Below are 24,211 nucleotides of genomic sequence, written 5' to 3'. Positions count from 1 at the left end.
AGGTGCGTACGTTAACATCAAAGAAGATTTTACAAGCCTGAGTTCATTTGCTACCGATGAAGACCCCTCTACAGGGAGAGTGTCAAAGGTGACCGTCGCGCTTGTTGCATCAGCCATGAAACCTCGAACGAAAACACATCGCTTATCGTCTCTAAAAAAAACCCAAAATTTATGCGTTCAACGTGCTGGGTTCTAACAAATCGTAACCGCCACCGGAAACGTATCGGTCACACGTGGGTGTCATCCACAATGACGATTAACGAAATGGCACGTTTTTTCCTGGAATTTCTCACATTTTTCCTGGTTAGCACCGGTGTGCACACTTCACCCATTTGGGGAATTGACCGGCTGCGGAACGATGAAGTTTGGATCATCCCAAGATATCCTCGGAGCGAAGAAGCTGAATCAATTACGTGCTCTGACCCCTCCCCGTGCTATCCCGCTGGTGAGTGTGTAACTGCATCGTCTTTCCATTGTATTCACTGTATCTTCCCGCATCGGCAGAAAGGTTGGTGAAATGAGGAAACGATTTATTAATCACTGTCCGTTCCCCGGTACGCTCCAACGACCCTCCGGTCTGTCCCTCTCAACCACGGAGACAGCATAACTTAATTTTGTACACTTGTAAGCTTCCCGACAGTCGATAGAAGGGAAGTAAGCGATGGTTTGTACTTGATGGTGCATTCCGTACATCATTAGTACGGGGGGGAAAGAAGACAGAACGGTAAAGCATAAAGGGACCGGAAAGCCACAGGAAGGCGCATTAATGGGTAGAGAAAATATGCCCATCGGAAGGAGACGATGATAAAGCGATTAAAGGGGATGGATTCCCTATCGACACTCGCGTGTGCTGAGCATGCTACATTTTATTATACTTATCCCTTAAGAGATTTTTAGAGTGCTCTTTTATGCCATCTTCCTTCGCTGGTGAAGGCGAATACATTGCCTAATTAAAGTAAATCGCATCAGCAAAGACACAAAAGTGACACCCGTGAGATGGTAATTGTATGCTTTATAGTTGATTCTTCGCTAAACCAATTAGCAGGAGGTGGTTGACAGCGTGTTACCAATGCTAAGGTCATGTAGCACTACAATGGAGTGGTAATTGCTGAACATGGCGTATGAGCTGTGTGGCTCAGTTGATCGTCGTGTCGGAAGCTTGCGGACAGTTTATAAAAAGCGTTAATTCATACCTATTGATTGTACCCAGCTTTACGCCTTCCACTGTTTTATTGGAAAATTAACACCCTTGAACAACCTATCGTTACCTCCATCACGAACCGGTTCACCGGTGCACGCGATGCAGGTTTGCTGTTTTACCCCGTCGTAAGCCAACCTTTTTCTAGGTACAATTCAATTTGTCATTTTAAATGGTCAAGATCGATACAGCTCTCGTGTTCGACACCACAACATGCACCGGGTAAAACCGTTGGCCCACGTAAAGCTATCAATATTTATTAGAGATTGCATGGATTTTACGTTGATGAGGGGAGAGCTCACGTGGCATGGGAGCTGGTGGGTGCGTTCGTTTCCGGCAAGCCGGATTTACGATCGGAAGAAATTAATAATGTTATGCAACACCCGTCCATGGTTGTTCCGCCTGGGTTAAGATTGCTAATTTAAACCGCCCTCTCCACATCAAAGGGAATGCAGTCCCAGGTGCGTTCGGATGAGTTGCTTGTTTGATGAGGAATTTGATTTCATTCTGCGACCAATCAGATTTAATCGTTCCACTACTTTCATCGATCAGCAGTGTCCTTCGTGGCAAATCAATAATTTTGTGTGCGAAAGCATTTTGTGGTCATTGTAATATAATTTCGCACAGACAATACGATACTAAATCAATGTTGTTGATAATTCGGTAAAGATTGACCTTCCCCCGCTCAGCGCACTTCCGAGAGAAATTAATACGCCATTCACCAACGAGAAACAACGCCCTTTTGTGCTTCGCAATAAATCCTCTTAAATAGGTGCTAAACTTTGGCGGAGCCCAACCGAGGGTAGCCATTGGAATTAGGTTTGCTCGCAAAATTGGGTCTTAAATTTCCCCAAAAAAAAACGTCCGAAGGCACGGTCCGGAAACCATCGTACACAAGCGCTCGATTGGTGCTTTCGAACACATCCCTACGATACGGTTGCAACTTTTCCCGTTCGGTGCCAAAAAAGAATAGGACGTCCAAACGTCGGAAAGGCATGGTAACAAAAAAAAACCAAACAACATTGCACCGACACAGACTGGCGGAAGTGCTAATTGTTATTACATATACTCTCGACGGTAGTTTCCACGTAGGAGAGTTGTTTGGCAGCAGCAGATGATGGGCTCAAAAAGGGTGGTGGGTGAGGGATATTTTCCACGGTCTTCTTTTCGTTTTAGTTCGAACCTCCGCTAAACCTAGCGCCCATTGGACACGACAGTCATAATAGGTGCCGGAAGTACTCGGAGTGCACCGAGCCGTGCTATGCAGTGTATCATAAATCGAATGAACTTTGGGCAAGCCTTGCATGATATACTATCGGATGGTAATAAAATGAAGTTGGCCTAAATTTTCAGCTTGCCTACTCTTTACCAGCCATTGTGCGTTTAGGTAGATGCGTAAGTTATGGGTTATCGGTAAGGCATTTTGTCACATTATTAAACCATTCGTTGAAAACGTCGTGTTACAATTAGTGACTATCCAATGTACGTGGACAAAATATTTAACTTCTTTAATTATTGTTGGTGCCACATTAATGTAGAAGCGATCAAGTACTACAACTGAACAGTCGTCTCTCATACCAACAATCATTAAAACTGTTGCAAAACATAAAGATATTTATCAATTTTGAGTCTTCAATAGTAGCAATACGGCTATGTCCGTTCTTGAATAAATAAAAAATAGTCTTGAATGGATCAAATCCAAGTGATTCCTTCAAGGTCTGTACACAACCCCGAAACGATTGGAGATTAATTAATTACTAAGCACACGATGGCACAATCTGTAACAGTACTAAATGAACGTTAGTGTATTGAAGAACTCAAGAAGATTTTGGAGAGATTTAGTAGTATTGCTGGGGATTTTTTTTTTATTAGCACAACAAGAGGTCCTCCCGTTTCTGGCTTGCTTTGACTTTATTTACATCCCGTATATCCTACTGGAGTGGACTGCGTTCGAGAAGTTTGTTTGGGTGAGATTTTAATTTTTAAAAAATAAATGAGGACTTTATCATGTAGGTTGGAGACACTAAGGGATATTACAAGTTACAACAAAATCTGTTTCTTATCACAATTACTAAAAACTCAAATTACGTTTGTACATTTCTGGATCCAATTTACTTCTATTGCAGAAACATTATGAAGAGAGAATATAATGGACATTATAGTTGTCCATTCAATTTGTTTCTTGAATTATTACTGTGTTTCATAAGAAAAATAATGTAAACATTATTTTATTGCACGTACATTTGCAAACACCTAATAATACATTAAATCTACCGCCCATATACTTTTTCACCGTAGGCATTCTGTCGTTGATATTGATGTGGAAAATTGTCATCACATGTTGGACGCGTTTCTTAATCCTCCGGTGCGGTCCGCGTTCGAAGAAAAGAGGAAATAAAAAACTCACCATCAATTGGTAATGGCTTGGAGAGCTCGCCTCTGCCAATGCGCCTGCGGTGGTGCAGTAAGATTGGCCTGGATAGAAAAGTTGCCATCCGGCGTTCAAAGTGAAACGATGCATTTGGTATTGCAGATACGGGGATCGTGCCTGGTGCATCGTCGTCGTCGTCGTGTGTTGGCAACCTGTTTCGGTGTGCCCATCATTCACTCAGCGATCGACACATTTAGTTTTTTTATCGACAGCATTGCTGCATGATGCTGGAATATATGTTTTCCATTCCATTGGTGCTGTTTTGTGTCGCATAGCGGATAACGTTTGCTGTGTTGTCAAGCAGACATCTCGCCTGGTCGGTTTGTGTAATGTTTTTCTTAGCTCTCTGTGTGTAGGTCGTAACGCGTTCGAAACATGGAACTTTTCTTGCGCAGCTTGGCTCGTTGGCCGGCGGATGGAAGAACCTTACCGTGGGAGAAGAAATAGCATTAGGTTTTGGGTTGCCCAACGCTACACGGCAGATACGTTCTGTTTTTTTACATCCTTCACATTCTCATGTTCTATGAAACGGCGCAAAGGTACAAACACATTCGTTGTTGGGTGCGTGTACGCACTAACCAGTCTGTTTAAAGTCCGAGACTGCTCTAGTTGGGTGCGGTGGAGGAATTTGTCATGACGCAATTTAAATATACCGCTCGTTCGGTATATTTTAAGCCCATGGAGTCAGAGCAGATAAAGAAAGAAACGTGTGCTGTTGTGTTGTTTCGTTTGTATGATGCAACATATGGTTGCGGACGGTCATTGCACTCGACTGGGTACATCAAAGGATAGTTAATGACAAGGTTTCTACCTTTGATGTGACTGGTTTTTATCCTTTAGATAATGCAAATTGATCATTGTAACAATAGTTAATCGAATAGCAAACACAATACAATTGGTGGTTTTGGGCAATTGTCTGTTTCATTACAGTTGATTACAACCCACGGCCTGCTAGTGACAAACAGTTTCCAATTCGCTATCTGTGTCCCGAATTAGGGTTTCGGGGGAGATTGTACAAATCCATCCCCCGGAATCGATGAACGGATGTTACCGATCGTCCACTACTAGTTCAAGTGTCGGTCGGTTTATCAAACATATGCTTCCTTCCGCATACTTTTTGGGAGTGGTTTTTACCTCGTTGTTTATTACCAATCAGCTGCCTGTTCAGTTTTCCAATCGATAAATGAACTTTCCCACCTTCCCGTACACTAAGCCACACCGGGCTCAAATGGCGATGATAATCCAATTGCCGCTATTTCGAGGCAGAAACTTCCAAATAGGCGGCTTTTCGTGAAGGGGACTAAAAATTAGAGAGCGTCGTTGGTGTTGGTGACAGGCCCCCCAAAATTCGATCCTTTTGCCATCGGGCAGGTTCAATACGGTGTCCGTTCCGAAGCTTATTACCACGCCACTGTCACTTCGGGGTACGGAGGCGCAATTTATTTCCATCATGTTTTTTTTAACCTTCCCTTCCACTTGTTACGTGCTGGTAGCTCGTTGGCTTCTTTTACCATTCCTGCTCTGCATAGTGTGGTACTCAATTATGGCCGCTAGCACAAACAATGCAATGGCCGCATAGTCTGCTGCAGTAACGGGGGAACACGGGAAAACGGTGCACTGAAGACATTGGGACACATTATGTGTTGTGCTTTTTGGTGGTTGTGCAATCAAAACCACATGCCTGCTCAATAAATATAGCGTGTCCTTCCTGATTGTGTCCCCCCAGCCGCGATAGAGCAATCAATGCGTTAAACAGCTTATGACACCGCAGACAAATATTGCATCGAATAAAGTATTAATTCATGTCGCTGCTGCTGTGTATGCATGTATGTGGTATATAGGACTGATTGGATGAATCTTGCCCACAACGTCTCCTTCCGGGCAGGTTATTAATCCATATGTCAATGCGTGTTGTGTCAATTATCCATGCGTGATTTATACCTGTAGGTACCGTTGCGATCATTCCGTTGGAAAATTTTGCAATTTTCCATTTCCCGGTAGAATATACTACCTTTTACACATTGTGCGTAAAGGTACGATTTTGTAGCGAAATGTTGCCTATGTCATAGATTATTCAAATGAATTCTGATTTATACAGCTGCCTTTATCGAGTTACATTTGACAAAGGTATGTGTGATAGAATGCATATGCATAGTAAAACACGTGTTTTCAAATCGATTTATTATTTAATCTTGTACAATGGATTATGTTTACATGTTCTCGTTCTTATTTTAAATTGGTAGTGAATAGTTAAAGCGTTAAATAATGTTGATGTTTGCGAAAAATGAGGATAGTACTGATGGCACTTTATATCCAGCCTGTCAGCTTCAAATTTTAGCAGCGTCTATGTCTCTCTCGTGTAATTTAATTCATTATTCAAAAAATTATTCATAGCTAGCATTTCAATATAATTTATTAGAAAGATTACGGCTTTTTTGTTAAATATAGTAGTAAATAATATATTTCTCACTATATATAAATTATAAAATACTAAAATAAAGAAATACGCCTGAAAGCATGCAATCACTCATCATTCGACTACATTTGTGTAAAGCGATTGCATACTTTCAGGCACTGCAACACTAAATCACGGTGCAGTAAAATAAAAGGAAGTGACAGAATGATGTGTAAATTGAAAGTGTTATCACGCTGTTCTTGATATAAGATTTCGGGTTCGAATGTATGCATTAAAACATATTTAAGAAGCTCGTAAAAAGTTTAGGTGCAAATAATACTTAAAATGAATTCCATCCCAAAAATCAATAGTTTTACTAGATACGAATTATCATACTTCCCTCTGTGTAATGTTATCAATGACACGTGTTCCTTTCTCGTATGTTTGCTTAATCCACTCCAAGGCCAATAGGTTGCACAACGATGGTTGAATGCTGCTGTTTCTGTTGGCTGTTCCAGCAGATGACGCTTCTTCATCTTCTGGATGTTGCGCACGTTAACAGCAGAAACGTCACGTTCCGTGGAATTAAATCCAATTTAACCTAGAATCGTTACACGTGTAACAAAAGCGAAATCATAAACGCATAATGCTGACGCTGCATATCGGACCATTTTCCTGCGTGTGTCTTTTTTTTTAAATGTTTATTGCGTTCGCAAAGCTCGCTGTTCGCGGTCAAAAACAGTCGAATGTCGCACATTCCACATAGCGCAATTAGTGGTGCGTGATGGACAGTTTTGGGCGGTGCGATGGCACGTATGGCACCCAAAGGCACAGGATTGTAGAGCCCAACGCACACACAACGGGATTAACAACTCCAAAATGTAAATGACACAGCAACAATGTCCTCCCGAGCGCCACGTGTAACAGGCCAGGTTCAGGAATGGAGCGATGAGACAAAGGCTTTAAGGGCCATTCCGTTCCAATTTGTCTCTCACTTCGACCACCATCCTCCCATCCGTAGCCGTTGAATTGTCAATTTTATTTATTTTAGCTTTTGCCACCGGGTAGTTTTTGTGTTGCTTCGTTTTGCATTTGCCTCCGAAAAGGATACGCTCTAGGGTAGGTTCGCGAACGACACCACGGTACAGCAGGGGGTACCCACTTGTGTTGAGCCCTTCCATCAAGAAGAGTCGGTACATTTCACAGGCCATCCACACACCGCTTCCGTCGGGACTGTGCGCTGTTTGCTGGATGATTGGAAAGGACGGAAAATTGGATCTCTGCTTCGTACCACCGGCGTGTTGGGGTATTACGGTGCACGACCTGCAAAAAACAAGGAGTTATGATGGAAAAAAATAGGATATAAAACACAGACCCCAAAGAAGGAGCGGAACGAGAGCGTTTTTTGTTTGTGTGTGTGTGCCTTCTTTCCATCACGCTTTATCTGCATTTGGTGCGCTGTGTCGCAGTATTTTGCCTCCTTCAATTCCCCCAACACTCCAACGTCCGAGGCAAAGTAGCAAAAAGCGAAGAAATAGTATTGGTCCATTCTCCCGGAGGGCAATCCAGGCGCATGCATATGCATGATGCGCATTGCATTGTCTGGTAGGTTTCCCGGTTCCGCTTCGGTCCCGGTACGGACGGTGTTTTAGTCCGGTGCGAAGGACGAAAAAGCATGCAGAGCGTCATCCATCTTTCTGTTCGCTTCGTCGTAGGTCATTCTGGGCGAAAGGTTCAGAATAAATATCATTAGTTGAACACTTTCCACCTTCCAGCGTGTTTACCCATGCACATGAGCTGGCTGGCTTGCCGTTTTCACATGGCGGTGCAAAGCGAGCAAGGATTCGCGTTTCTGCTGACTGACAGCGATAGCGACGGACGTTGGACGTGCACGCACCTGCACCGGACCGAGTTGATTGCGTGTGCGAGTTCCACCGAGTATGCCAACCACAGGCCACATCCGCATGTGCAAGAACTTCAAAGTTACTGCACGAACTTCCGGCAGCTTGGGAACCATGGCGCAACGGTTCCAAGGATTCCCGTGCCGGATCCTGCCGGTGACTTTTGGCGAGGTTTTGGGGAAAGTATTGGGAAAGTACATTTGACGCTACCCGCCGTATTTGTATGTACCACCTGCAACGAAGGTAAAGTACACGCTGTTTTGGATTTCCCAGACGTGGAAACACTCAACTTTTAGACATGGATGCGCGTCACCGAGCGAAAGACTCCCCAAAGCAGCTACGAAGCTCGACGTTCTCCGAGTCTACGAAGCATGTTCCCAGGTGTCTTACCTTGAATGGTCGTGCGCAGATGGATGGCAGCGCGGTACGGACGTATCAAGATGAATGGATACAAATTTACCAGCACCACCAGCACGAGAGGCGGGAGGGTGTACGCTTCCGGTATTACTTGGTGATGCCATGGTTCCGGTCAGGAGTGTATTTCCGTGTGTAGTATTTTTGTAGCTCCCCTGCTGGGTTCCATACAGAAATATATTATCTAGAGACAGCACAAAAGGGATGATCTTTAGGGAAGTCGTCCCGTCATGTGGGAGTCGTCCTGACGTTAGCACCGGTGCGCTACGAAATAGGAACTGAAGTGTTATGACGCACCGATGGTGAAGAAGCGATAAACTTAACATCGGGTTATCGATTGGAACGAAGACGCCCATCAAAATGAAGTTCCACAGTGTGTGTGTGTGGATACCATTGCCCGTTATCTTTTATCTTTCATTAGCTCCGGGAAAATGTTTCTCAACTGTTGGACTTCTTTCAACGCTCAACTGTATAATTTATTTGCTCTATAATATTTACGAACTTGATTGAAGATACCGAATTATTTATCCATCCTCCGTAAGACACCTAAAACGTAGAGTGTCGTCAAGACACAATCCCGTTGATTGTCGCCCGGAATGCGTAGCCCAACAGGAAGCATACTGATGTTAGGTTACGACCTCGTGGCCATTCTTCAGGGGAAGCGTTTCGGTATCTCGAAAAAACTTTTGCTCCCACTTTCATTCAGTAATTTTTATTGCTGATGGTTTCTTATTGTGAATGTTCCCCCTCAGTGCCAGTGACTTCACCGTCCACATGGTTGGGATACGCAGAAAGTTTTGTCTAGGACGCAACCCCCTTGATCAATTGATTTATGACGAAGTGGGAAAGAAAGGGAAGCTTGCCGGCACTGTACGGTTCGGTTGCTTTCCGGTTCACTCTTTATGAGAAACTTTATTTTTTTGTCACATTAGAATCTGAATTTGCTTGGAATTATGCTCCACGGTAACATTAATTTTGAGAGAGGGTGGAAAATGGAGATGTGATTCATTATTATGCGTGCTCTAGACCTGTACAACGTACACGTGTTTATTTTATTCCATCTCGTGGTTGAGTTGACACAACATAGAAATAAAGCAGCTTTAATTTGCACAATAAATTATGTTGCGAAATTAAGCTTTCTTTTTGCATGATTTAATACATGTCACGCTCGAAACGTATCGAATTCTCGTGTTTTTGTCTGTAGACTAATTTTTGGAAATTTAACTATTTGAGTAAATATATTCATTTTCAAATACTATTGCACTGTGATAATTTAGCTTGGCAAAACAGAAAACAAAATAATTTCACAAGAAAAAAGAAAATTTTTGGTCTCATTGATATACCCATTAGGAAACATGAAACTCATAGAACAAACAAACGAACAATCCAACTTCATATCAAAGACACATTCGTGCGAAGTTAGCTTACACGAGCGCGATCACATGTACTCGAAGCGAACAATGAAATAAACTTCTTTTTGCGTAGAAAAAATGCGCAAACTTTTGCGGCTCCGATTACTGTTCACGAACTGTGGAAGAACTCAAGCAACATACTTTAATCACACTTTCGGAGTGTGTAATTTTCTTACTACAAGAAAGTGCTGCAATTTTGACCTAAATATACAGAAATAACCGTCCGAATGAATTGATCGCTGAAGTTGAACTTTAAGGTAGTAATTTAAAGTCGATAGAAATAATTAATGCTAAACTTATTTCTTATAAAACTTAACATAAACCTAGAAATTAAATTAAAAATTTAATACCACCATACTGGAATAAATAAATTAATTAATTTTATTAATAATAATATAAAAATTAGTACGATTAATCAAAGCAGTGAATAGATCGACTTAAAGAAGTTAATAAAACAGTCTAAACACTACATCTGAAAATGGACGTTTTATCATACAAGTGCGATATAGTATTGGCAACAAAATGTCTCAAGATTTTCATTGTCAATTTTATAATAACATATTCTCACATTCGCACCGAAACCATTCGTCTACCAGACTCTGTGCTTTTAACATTCTAATCGTAACGGTTTTCGTCTTCTGAAAGTTGTCTAATTCTCATTCGCAACGTTTCAGTTCGATTTAAACGAATGTTTCATATCTGGCACAAGTTGATCCTTTCCGTTTCTGTTTCTGCTGCCGTACTGTTTGGATATTGTTGACCGCAAAGTCAACAACAGTGCGACCCGACGATGCCACATCCCGGCAGTTGGCGATGTGATGGGTAAATCTCGGCAACAATGTGCCAATGTGCCAGGCACCGAACCATTCGACCGAACGCCCCCGAAAGGAGCAAAAATCGATACAAACTGTAAAGCCGGCCCCTGTTGGTGGTCCCTAAAGCGCACGGTACGCGGATTGGCTTTAATCACCCCAACGGGCCAACGTGCCCGATGGGTTGTGGGAAAAGTGTTACGAGCGTCCTAAAAATAGTGCCCATTCTACTACACACCGATGCTCGACCCCTCGGGGGAAGCCTATCGCTGCTACGGCCATCGTTGATTGTGGTGCGGGGTTATATGGTAATTTATCTCACCGTTTGGCAAAGCTCACTCGTGGCTCAGTTATATCGACATTGTACACAAAAAAACGACCACCATCATAATAGCGAAAAGAAGGTACAATGTTGTTGCAAAACAAAGTGAGCCATGAAAATGAGGCGGAAAAGTAGAGAAACCGAAAGAAGGAAAGAGAGAGAGAGAAAATGATCTGTCAAAGCAGGAGAAAGCATTTAAGGTGATGCTGTGGGTGCTTATTGGGTACGGTGGTGGTAGTGGTGGTGGCCGTGATGCTTGTGGCTAGTCTTGGAAGCACACACTTGACGTCCTCGCGCGCGGCATTAAGCTCCCGTGAGTGGAAAATCCGATTGTGCAAGAGTCGATCGTATCGTGACCGCTCGAGATTAAGATGAAAAGCACTTGCTTTGAATTGAAGCCTATGCGATTAGCAGGTACTTATGTCCCGTTCACCGGAGATGGTATCCTTCGTTTATTTGCAATTTGCTTCTCACGATTAAAAGTGGCTCCACTCCACAAAGGCAAACTGGGATGGAAATGTTTCCGAGCTAATTTTACAGATGGTTAACTGTTGGTGCGACGTTGATACACCACACCTTACAGAATTCCCGTAGCAAAGATGCAAACATTGAGCGGAGTAGAAAGTATCTCTTTCCAAATTATTCCCTAATTGCTAATAACATCCCAACACGCGCCAAGGAGGATGTCTAGCGACGCGTTCAGTAACTCACTTTTCGCCACCCTTTGGCCAGCATTTGGCTGGTTTCCTGGTCGCCTGTCGCCAAAAACAAAGTCATGAAAAGGCTCAGTTTTGGCTTTGGTTGATTGCTTGCCTTAGTCGTGCCCGGGTTTTGTGGGTGGTGTAATTTGCCCAATTGCTACACGCCGTGGCCACCGTGCGGATGACGCACGCACGCAACGAAAACAAGCGTCTTGTCGCGTCGCGACTGCGGGAACAGATGAGAACTCCGAATTGATGGCAACGATTTACCATTTTCTCGTTTGTCATCATTCGATAGATGGCGGTGTTGAAGGGGATTTTGTTTCTTTTTTTTTTTTTGCTTCTTCCATCCAATCTCGTTTCGCTTGTTCGCTGTTGTTTGCTACGAAAGCGATTTTCAGACGGCAATTGAACAGGTTGCTGTGGTTTTTTTTTTGTTTTGTCCGAGCTACACATTTTTCATCGACTCACGTTTTTGGATTCTTTACAAGTATTTTGTTTTTCCCGCTATGATTTGGTAAGCTATGGTTTTGAGCTTTTGTTGGTGCCTTCGTGTAAAGTTTCTTGTAGTATTTTCTTTGGAGTATTTTCGTGTGCTTTGAATAGCAAAATTTTGTCTGCGAGTTAAGGTGCTTTCTGTTGGCTCTGGTGGGGTTTTTATTTATTTTACTTTTATTCTAAGGGTCTAAATATATTTTTACTGTTGTTTATTACCTGATTTTAACCAAAGATGCCTAGTTTGAACCTTTCATGGAAATTATAGTTATTAGTGTATGGCAATTATTCAAAATAGTTATTGCTAAAGGGTGTTACATTTTTGACGAATTCAAATCAAATTACTCAAAATGCGTTAACTAACTCACCGATACTTTTCAAACTTTCAGGCAATATAATATAAACATTAGCTAAGCTTTTGGCATCTTCATTTCGCACAACTTCAATGCATCTGGCTGCAGTGTCTTTTGTATATAAATTGAGTTTTTCTTTCTGTCTGCTTGTGAGTTGACATTTTTCAGATGCTTTTCTTCGTGCCTGCTTCAATATATCCCAGTATTTATAGATTGGCTTTAGTTCCGGTGCATTTGGTGAACTTAGATATGAAAGTGAGCAACTTCTCTCCAGAAAAAAAATAACTGAATAATGGCACAAAACTCCATCTGACCAGAAGACCTTTAGGCAATCGTATTGTTTCTACAAAGGAAACAGACGCATCTGAAGACACTCGTTGAGGGAAGATCTTCCCCGTTTACAGTCTCGGTAGTAACGAACTAACCAACACGCGATACTACGTTTGAGCACCAGAGCCTATCGTTTGCCAAATCTTGTATTGTTACCAAGAAGGTAAACTTTGCAGGATTCGGTTACCTTAATCCCCTCGGCCATCAAATTAGTCCTTGGCGGTGAAGAACAGTATTCCCGGATCCATGATGAGACAAGGAGGCTTGATCAGCACTTATTGCTGATGCGATTTTCCACGTGTTTGCACAAAACTTTTTCGTGACGTTGTATTCAAGATAAAAAAATACAATGTAAATTATGTACTCTAAATAACTTCTACTCTAAATTTATAATTTCTACTTTCTATGTTTAATAAGAAAATGCTCAAAAGGTTATTTTCTACATAATTCCAATCCTGAAGCAATTTTATGTGGGACACCCTTTATTTAGTAGTCAAGTCAGTAGTAGTAAGTCAAGTGAGTGTACATGTGTGTCAAATATATTAAGCAAATCAGTTACAAAAATATCGAAAGATTAGTATTATTTGTTACCCATTACAAAGTCTTTCTTTTTTATTTAATATTGTATACTTTATTTTAAAGCTGTCGAAACAGTGGAAAACGTTGACAAAACTGTTCGTTAAAATCGGTAAAGTTAAAAAATCACAAAAATATCTCTATCAATTCCATAAGCTATTATGGATTTTGCCACATTAAACCCAAGCTTCAGTGTCTTCGATCGTAAAACAATCGTTTCATTTCACACACTTTTGTCGTAACGTATCGATTTTGACCGGCATCGTTTATTAACGTTTTTTGTCCCTCCGTCCTAACAATCGATCAATGCTTCAAATTATCGATTTCAATGGCGAGAAGCGAGAAAGTTTCTTAAAAGTCAATATTTATTTTATTATGGACAAATCACTCAAATAAAACAACGAGTTTGCATCATCAACCCGACGATGTTACGTACGAAGTAATTTTGAGAAGAAATTTGATTGATTCGGGTCATCTGTTTCGTAAAGATAGAGCCCCCCTCTCCCTTTGTCCGCGGGTTGATGGTTTAATCCGTTCGTATGGCGTTTGTTTGGGCGTTGCGTATTTTTTCCCCCTTTTTTCTCGAAACAAGATTTATTATTCCACACGATCGCAGGATTGCTTTTCCAATGCTTTGCTGCAGTAAATGTACTACGTTGAATTGAAATTAGTTTCTACCCGTGTTCGTCACCGTCTTCCGGCATTCGCTCCGAAGGCTTGGCTTCCTATAGAATCGAAATCGACCAGAAACACTCGTTTCTCGCAATTTGGCGTGTGGTTAAGAACTTACCCATTGATGGAGTGTCACTTCACGATATATGGTCGATTCGGTTGAATTTTTGGGGGTGGTTTGAGGCTTCAGCAATTGAACCAACAGCTCCTGTACGTATCCTTTAATCCGTTTGGCCGGGTGTGCGTGGGCGGCACGGGTGTGCTGATAAGATGACATGAGATCGAGGACGCTGTCAAAATCGAATTCAATCAAACGTATGCTTGGCGTTGTTACCGGCGCCCGTCAGAGCGGAATGTGTTTGTGTGTTTTTGACGCAAGGGAACATCGAAAGCCCTTTGCCCTTAACTCTTTTTTTCAAGCTCAACGAGGCTTTCTCTGGGTGGGGAACGATGAGAAATCCGGGGAGTTGGTAGAGGTGTCTGAATGCTGTACCAAGTGGGATTTAATATTCCATCGTTTGATACATATTGACGATTTATTTTTGTAGCGTCTGTTTGCCGTTCGAACCAAGCGTGATGGTTGGGTAAACAGTCTGAATTTGATTACGAAGCGGGTAGACAGTGGATAATCTGGCGCCGGCAATTTCTGCAAATTTTAACTAGCGAAATCCGCTACTTAATACTGGCAAGAATTTTTACAGGCCAGTATTTACTTTTCTTACATTATTGTTGTTAAAATACAATTGAACATTTCGTGACTTTAGTAAAAGGAGTTATTTCAAGTTATTTTCTCTCCTTCTTTGGATTAGTTCCTCCTTTTGGTTGTTTTTTTTTCGATAATTTGTTTAACTATAATCGTTATTATGAAATTCTGGAATTAATCAACAACTTTGCTCTTACGTCAATTGCAGTAACCGCAATCGGCGTAAATGCTGGGTGCGACACTCTCACTAAAAAGTGCTGGTTGTGATATATGAGTTACCGATACTGAGTACGGAAAGAAACCGAGAATATTCTTGGTACAGGCAGTGCTCGAGATACGCTATTATAACAGACCGATAATCCCAGGAAAAATCCGCGTATCTCGAATTGTCGCGCAAGTCCTGGTGTAATTTCGTTTATACTTCAAAACCCAAGAGTCGACTTCCTTCTTTGCACTAAATACAGCAAATGAGAGGTTTTTAAGAAAGAATACAATAAAATAAGATAAAAACAAATGTTTTATATGACAAAGAAAGGTATAAGCGACCAATTTGTCACCTTTATGCTAAGATTTTGTGCTACAATCTAGCTCAGCCGACAAATTTCCAAAAACCGCGTATCTCCGGATCCGCGTATCTCGGGGACTGCCTATACTGTTCTGTTTGCTGTTTAAAATATATTTGAAGTAAATAGTTTATCTTAATTTAATTCACTACAATGATCTAGACGCCTTATCATATTTACATTGTTCGTAGTAGATAATTTCTATTTGAACCTATCATACCTTTTAACCGTTTTAAGAAAAAGAAGAGGATCATGTGTGGAATATTGTATGATTTTGATATCTGCCGTTCAAGTTGTGGCGAGCGAAGATGGAACTTTTTAGAACCCATATAATTTCAGTAGTCATATACACCTTTGAGTCATGGATTTTGTCCAAAACTGAGGAAACGCGTTTGAGAGATGGATTACGAGCGGATTAGACTTGCACAGGCTCCGATCTCGTCCACATCACGTGGTAGGCTCGAATTAAAATGGAGTAATGGCGTTGATGCATCCGCCAGAAAGGCCAGGTAAAGTGGTGGTAAAGCCAGATAAGTATTCATTTAAGTATTCATTGCAGATGAGATTTGATACTTAGCCTCCAATGTATTAGACCAGGGTTCTTCAAACTTTTCAGTTCGCTGGCCGTAGCTGTAGCTTTCAATTACTCAATAAGTTACGGGCCATTTGTACCGATATTGCGCTCCAGAAATATTTATACGTAATTTAAGTCCTTGAATTTAATTACCTAAAACATTGATTATTATTTGAACTGATAAAAATTCGTTTAAATTTGCAAGTTGTAAATATTCTAAAGTTTAGCAATAGCGAGCCTGGAGGCATTCGAGGGCCGCATAGTGTGGAGACCCTTGTATTAGACCCAGCAAAAGCTGATTATTCTTTGAAAGCGACTGCAGTGAGTATAAATCAGTCGGACGGAATCCTCAGTAATCTGCGAAATCTGAAGTTCAAATCTCCTATTAAAGTTTTAGAACAATAATTCATTTTTGACATGATAATTACATTGAAATTGTGTTTAAATTAAGTACAGCAACAGTAAATTTTCCGCTTCCTTTCGAGATCTTGCCGCTTTGGGTCGTCCTTGTAGGGCCAACCGGTGCTCAGGATAAATAGATCGCAGAAAAACAATCAAAACTTTCCACTAGCTTCAATCACAATCCTATCCTAAAGGCATGGGGCGGAGAATTGCTTTCCGAGACATTGGAAATTGGACTGACCCGGAGGCCGGTTTATTAGCTTCCCCTAGTCCGGTGCGAAAGGGCGAGCAGGGCGCGTATCGGAAGCGTATTGGATAACACTTTGGCACACCTCGGTGGCAGCGGAAAGCAGCAAGGTGACCGGTCTAATAGGAATCTATTTTTATCTATAACGATTGGTTTTCGAGTACCGGTGGTTTTCGTTTTTTTTTCTCTCGTTATTTCCGTGCCCCAGTGTTGGCCGTTTCGCGAGGAAAACTCCACGGTCAGAGACATAAGATAAGGTGTGTGATGCGCTCAGCCATTTTTCCTCCAGTTCCGCACTGTGCAGCAGGTGTGGAAATGTTTCACACGTACTCTTAAATCGATGAACGTTCGAATGCACTCTACCGGCAGCAACATTCAGCTCGCGTTGGTTGGTTTGTGTTTTCTGAAGCAAAAACCTTTTCTTTTCTTGTTCTGTTTGTGCCTTCAACGTTGTCAATTTTTCCCCTTTTCCGTTTCCGGTATCGAACGGCAAAACGGCGTGGCCAAAAGGATATTGAATTTTGTCGTTCACATTCAACCGTCCATCCACCGTTAAATGGACCGTACGCGGGAGTGAAATGAACGTGCTGTTTGAAATTAAAAATTTATTTCTTCATAAACACATCTGGTTTTTTTCGTTTTTGCTTGTCCGGGAATTTATTTGGTTGTTTGTTTGTTTTTTTTTTTTTTGGTCAACATTCTCCGTTTCGCCATAACTCGTTGCAGGTGTGCAGCTGAAAACATTCTTAGAAATGAAAAATTGCCCACCGGCTTCGGAGCGTGTTGCTACACTGTGGAATGATGTTTGGAAATTGCAGAACCCAATGACGGTACGAAGACCATCACGTTCGACTGTGGAGATGATGGGTGTGGGCAAATGTTTGAATAAACATCAACGTGAAAAATGGAAATCTCTCAACAACAAGAACAAACAACACGGAACCTGTACAAATATTTCAAACTTATCATACACAAACACCTGGAATGTGGAGGGAACTGCTGAACGTTGCTGAAGGTGAAGTGATCATTCCATCATTTACCATCATTCAATGAGTGTCAATTTTGGCGTTCAGATTGTGCTGGTTTTTTAAACAATCTTGCAACCGCTACAGAGGTCCTAGAAGAGTGGAGGAAAAAAAGTACCGAAAATGTGGCTGAGTATGCTATTTATAAGAGTTGAATCATTAATGCAAAACCACTGTTTCGTAAAACAAGGCCAACTTTCTCCATCCGCCAACCTGACGACGTCTGAAAGCCTTTCCAATACACATGCTTACCCAATAATGTGCTTCTTACATCCGGCCGACGGATTCCGTGTTCAATCATTCGATCGAATTTATAATACATCATCATCAAAACGTTGTTTCGATGTCTGGGGTGGATTTAAGTTTTTTTTTTCTGTAAAGTTTTTGCTTGCTTTATATAAGTTGATCATCAAAAATTCATCATCTTTTACCGTAGGCACCGGAGTATGTGTCTCGGTGCACGCCTTTCGTTGAATTTTCCCAACTCGCAAATCCGCGCCGTGTAATGCCGTTTTATCAAATCAAGTTTAGCTTCATGGGAGCTTTTTTTTTCGTCCGACGATACGGCCACCTCACCTTCGCCAATTTATTTGGCCATCTAACCACTTTGCTGCCCTCCTTTGCGCCTGTCGAAAAGCCTCAGTACCGGGTCGGGGAATAAAACAGAATGGCGAAAGCGAAAGAGCGCGCACACAGCAATGTGGCTATTGTGACGTCGAATTGCGGAAGAAAGCAGAAGAAAACCCATCAAAACAAGGGTAAATATGATAGAAATCATTGCCCAAGCACACTTTCTTTTCGGGGCCTCACAGACCTAAGGGTCCTTAAATTCCCATAAAAGGCATCCCGGCACAGCCGCCGTACGTTCGTTCTGATGCCTGGCTGGAAATTGTCCTTTTCATCTTTCATTGGCTTGCGCTTCCCGAGGGCCGATCTGTAAAATGAACAACCACTTGGAATCTTTTTAGGTGCCACCAAAGGGAATGCCGCTAACCGGGTAAGATGTTTACCAAAGGAAAACATTTGCAGCGCACACAATCGATAAAGCAAGATATTCGCATAACTGACCCTGACCCGTCCTGGGGACAAATCTGGCGCTTATCGTTGTTATGTTTCCCGGCAGCTAGCCTTGAGCATCAAACAGGGTACAGCTACCCATACATAACAAACATTGAGTAGGTAACGTTGGCCACTGTTTGAAGGATGAAGCGCAGTAGCTCGTACCGCACCGTGTCGTATAAGATTAAATGAGACTGTGTGTCCGCCAGTCCACCGGCGAAACGCCAACGAGGGGGCACGATACCACACCGTCGCATTGGTGCTTCAATCGCCCCTTTTTTTCCTTGTGCGACACATCACAAGGTTCCCGTTTGTTTCGGAAACGAAAGTGAGAAGAAATGCTAACGAATATCTATCCACTCGCAGAATGATGTCTTCCGTAAGCTGACAAAATCAGTGTTCCTTGCTCAGGCGAATCGGTGGTATATTTGACGGCAAAACAGGAAACGATGATAACGCATGGTGCGAAATTTGGTACGAGTGAAGCGAAGGAATTGGAACAATGCTGATGATTGACGCAGTTTGCATGTTGGCAATTTGATTATGTCGGGTTTTTGTGGGTTACGATTCGCTCTCGTTTTTGTTATTTATTCCTAACCTGCAGTAGGACGGAGATAAGAACAATAAAAATTATCCAAAATATTGCTCATGTTAACGATGAGGTGAAGTTGAGCTCTACGTGAAAGTTGTTTAAGTAAAGAAAAAAACTGACAAATACAAGTTGTCTGAATTCAGCTATTTAATAACATTAATTGGTGCCGTGACCAGGATATACATACAAGTTAATCTATTGTAATGTAATATGGACAATGGTGGATCCGCGTCCATGACGAGATCTTTAGGTGCACAATGAATTATCTCGGTGAGCCGGTCATGCCACTAGAATGACACCGGATATGCCGAAAAGCGTGCGAAGACTGTCCACATGGATTGTAGGTCTGAATTGAGATGGAGTCAGGAGCGCCATAAAGCCCGGGAGTATTCCGAAGAGAATGAAACTACTGACCCAGAGTGTTTTAAAATCGACTCCAAAAAAAGTCTTTCTTGACTCCCATTAATTTACCAATGTTACGAAATTTCATGATCCAAATCAACTCTCTTCCAGGTGGCGATACAGGCACGTCAACCGATTGGTTAGTTTATTTCATCTTACATATGCTCTATCTTATCAGTTCCCGCTTATGTTGTTTATAGCCATGATTGGCTAGGTTGCTCCTGTCCAGGTGTCTTGGTTTATTGACGGTGTAATAACAAAAACCGTTTCTGCCGATCGGTGATACGCCGCGGGAACCTTCACGGCTTTTTGGTACACAATTGTCTGAGCCACGAGTCTCTGGCATGAGAACCCTCCTTACAGTGCCGTCACATCCGTATTGGCAACGATCCACTGGCGATAGAAGGTGACGCGCACGAAGACAGCCGGCCAATCACTCTCACAGCCCAAAACCGACCCGAAGGAGTACAGTCCGACCAGCATAGTACTACCGCCATCCTCCACCGTCATGGGGCCACCGACATCCCCATCGCAAGGTGCACGAGCTTCCATGTAATGCAGACACAGCTTCTGTCCATCGATGAGCCCACCCCAGGCCGTATCGTGACAGTCGGCATTGGTCATGATGGGATTGCGCACGTAGCGCAGCACATCCGAGAAGGACGTGCTGGAGTCCGACGTGCGTCCGAAACCACTCACCGTTGCGAGCGCACCGGCAAAGGTACGGCTTTCGGTTGCTGCGGGAATGCGCACCGGCTGGATCCGATCGCTGAATGTGACCGATTGCGACAGACGAATGACAGCGATATTGTTCCGGAAGATCACACCCAGGAATTCCTCATGCAGACGCACATCACCAGCAGCAAAGGTGATTCTAACCTGTCCCGCCTCTGCCTCGTTCTGCAGATTGAGTGCACCGAGTACGACCACACCGCCGGCGGTGTTCTCGACACAAACACCGGCTGTCAGGACGTAATTGCTGGACAGCAAAACACCACCACACAGTGCCTGTCCGGGTTCTAGGTTTGAGAGTACGGCGACCTTTTAAGTATATGTTCAAAGCGGGCAACAAATTAAAAGTGAACTTTAAACCGAAAAAAAACGAGGGTCTGCTTCCGGTAGTTACCTGGTACGGGATCTGTCCAGCAGTGGCAATCGAGCCGCCAACGATACGCAACGATGGTGCTTTGAAACCGCCATCGCGCTGCACTTTCTTCAGCTGATCCACACGTGCCGCAATGTGGGGGAATTCATTCAACGGCCTAACACGGCTCCAATCGATCGTATCGTGGAAAAGGGCACCATCAACGAGTGCAGCGGCAGCAAACAACAACGCAACAGTAGCCACAATCAGCGCCGGTGTACTTGGATGTCCCATCTCTTCGTTCACTCACTAAGGCAGCAATGCGAGAAACGTTCACTTCGTACCGCGGTTCAATGCAAACTGCACTCGGAAATCAATTCATCTCTGTACTACTGCGACAGTTGGTGTTCTGCTGCGAGATCATCTAATCTTTAGTGGTGGGGGGGGGGGGGGGGATCATCATAAAGATTGTGTACCCTGGCGAAAGGAATGGGCTGTTGGTTATGACTTGACAGCAGAGCTTATCGGGATTCGCCAAAATGTGGTCGATAATTGATTTTTAATCTACGACTTAGTAATACTTATCCACGCTTATCGCGTTCCGTACTTATATCTACTGTGGGTGAGACGTGAAGTAACGTAATTTATTCGTTCATTGTTTCCACAACAAACACATACTCCACAGGAAAAGTGTTGAAAATAGCTGAATATGCGAAACAGTTTAAATTGCGTTATACAGCAGCTGATATTATCCATTTCTTCGATATATCAACCCATCGCCTAAATCGCCTAAATGTATGCAATGACGTGTCTCGAAGGATATGCCCAAATGCGTGATATTGCTCTCTCTTTCTCTCTCTCTCTCTCTCTCTCTCTCTCTCTCTCTCTCTCTCTCCCTCTCTCTCTCTTTCTCTCTCTTCCTGCACATGCTACTTTGATGGACGTTTTCTAATGTGGACTTTACTTTGGAAGCCATTTCTGTCACTGTAACCTTCAGCCATTAAATGGGTTCATAATTTCAGTGTACAGTGAACAACACACCAGGCGCTTCTTCTACCCATAGCGCATTCTGGTCATATCACCAGCACCGGGTGATAACTCAGCATAAATTTGCATATTCAATAGATCTGCCCAGGCGCGTACCCGTCTCAAGTGTAATTAATTTACTCCCGATAGGACTTTCGCCAGCGAAACGGGCGAAGCATCACCGTTTGCCGCTGGTACGCCGTACGCCCTGCAAGCGTGATAGGGTTAATATTTCACCAAAATGGCGTGTTAATTAGTCGAGCGTTGCTTACTTTTAACCGGGCCACAGTTCCGGGCGGCCGGAAGCGTATCCTAACCGGGGGGACATACGCTTGCTAAACAAGCCCTTCGTTAGTTCGGTGTGTGGACGTATAGAGTTTTTGTTGAACTGGTGACTAACTACGGTGTGACCCGTTTGAGTTATTTTCTTTTTTCTATTTAGTATGGCACACCCGTGTTTGAATTCGCTTTGAATTTTGAAACAAAAAAACAGCAAACGGCAACTTGCACTGCATTCGGTATCTGCATGGTCCTGCCACGGAGATAACGTTCAGGGCAAGCTGCATACCGTAGTGTGCCACTGCAGGGTTTATTATTCATGATTCAAAGCCTTGCTTTCCGCTTCCCGCACGGTGTTCACCTTACGTGTACCGTTTAGATGGGCTTTCCTCGGACGAGTGCAGCAGCTCGGCGAGTGTGTCCCTAGAGTAGTCGTTTGTGTTCGCACTTGACCGAGCGCTTGGTGCAAAATGCAAAACGGTTGCACTCAAGAATGTACCCAAGAAGCGAGACGAATCCCAGGCCCGGATCGGTAAACTGTCACAGCAACGTTTTGCCTGTGCAAAGCAAATGGAGCTTCGTATCTGTCAATGGGTGGTACGCAAAAGCCTAGTATTATGTACGGGTGGCCAGCATAATTTTACACAATGGCGTACGGCAACACCGACAAATTGCCTCAACTGTGTATGCGCAACAACGGGAAAAGAGCACCAAGTATCGATGTGATGATCTTCCAACACAATGATGGGGCTGTGTGGGGAATATTGATTTCAATCTTTTCAAGGTTTTTTTTTTAAATACGCTCACGTGCAAGAATTTTTAGGCTATGCTCTTCGTAGGCTGTTCTGAACAAGTTGATACACCAAACTCCGCTGTTGTACATACATTAACTCTCAATTGTGTTCAATAATCTATTTGGATTGTTTTGTAAAATTTTGATAAGACATTACAAGCAACAAATTTTATTTGCAGAACTGTTTAGAATTTGTGATGCCATCTCTACTTATTATTCCTGTAAGCACTTAGTCGCCTAAAAGTATGCAATCCATTGTTAAACCGTCTATTATTGGGTAAAACCTATAGGGAGATAGGATCAAAACAAGCTTTTTGTAACACGTCCACGAGCTTTATAATAACTTTAAAAAAAATATATAATCTTCATTGAAGCACCTTTCCAGTAAACAAACGAACAAAGACCTGATAACGACGAAACGACCGTGTAATAAAACTGATTTGAAAAATGTTTCCCTGCACTGTCGCACCATCGATCAAAGGTGTTAAGATGGTGAAAAATAGTTCCTGTTGTACGCCATCCAGCAACTCCATCTATGGGCGGCATTCTTTACCCGCACCAGGAGCTTAAGTAGAGAGAAAACAGCCAATGTCTACAATGAATGCTTCCTGTTTATGCTTGGTTACGTTGGAAAATGTCACCTTCACCGCTGCTGCTGCTGCTGCTGCTGCTGCTGTGCACTGTATCAGAAGTAGTTGGCCACAAACACAGCTGCGCCAACGTTGTTGGGCATCGTGCTGGAATGTTTTCGTCCCCCCACGTTTGTCAGTCGTGAATCCTTGAAGCGAGTAGAGATTGCTGTTTTTCTTCCCTGTCTCGTTCGTGCTTGCGTTTGGATGGACACTTGCAATAGTCGATGAAGCAAGTCCCACAGATGTCCCGGATGTCGGACAGGGTCACGATGCATACTGCAGACTTGAATGGTTTGAGATGGGAAGTGTGTTTACGAACGATCGCTTAAAATGGAATTCCTATTCGGAGAAAGGAACAGGAACGAAAAGGAACGTCGCATCGAGTAGTGATGGTGTGACACCTTGTTATCCGTTTATCACTTTTCACACGTACTTTGCGTTTGCTGAAGGTGGTTGCTAATCTGATTTGTAAGGTATGGACAAAAAAAAACACTTTAAATCTCGAAGACTGCAAAGACTGTAACCAATTGTTGCTAGCAGAACGGTAAATGGGATATAAAAGTAAATTAGCGAAGATCGAACAGGATCTCTTGATGGTCCGCCCGTCGTCACAGCTTGCAGCAGCAAGTTCTCGTAGCAATTTTTAATTCCCATCATTTGTTTTAAGCACAAAAACACATAGCAGACTCTAATGCACATGTGCGCACTGTTTGTTCAAGTAAAACTGCTTTCCGGTGCACCGTGGTGCTGCTGAGGGAAACAAAGAGGGGGTCCGCTGATAATTATGCATCATTCATGAGACTGCCGGGAAGTCACTC

General features: G+C 42.8%; 1 protein-coding gene across 1 annotated transcript in view; it reads left to right on the top strand.

Annotated features, from left to right (window-relative positions):
• The window catches only part of LOC128301550 (cold shock domain-containing protein CG9705), a 33,018-nt gene that overhangs the window by 923 nt on the left and 7,884 nt on the right, over nt 1-24,211 (top strand). The window lies entirely within an intron of this gene.

Source organism: Anopheles moucheti, chromosome 3 (assembly GCF_943734755.1).
Source record: "Anopheles moucheti chromosome 3, idAnoMoucSN_F20_07, whole genome shotgun sequence".
Classification (NCBI taxonomy): domain Eukaryota; kingdom Metazoa; phylum Arthropoda; class Insecta; order Diptera; family Culicidae; genus Anopheles; species Anopheles moucheti.
Note: the sequence above shows the minus strand (reverse complement) of the source record. Positions and strands in the feature narration are given on the sequence as shown.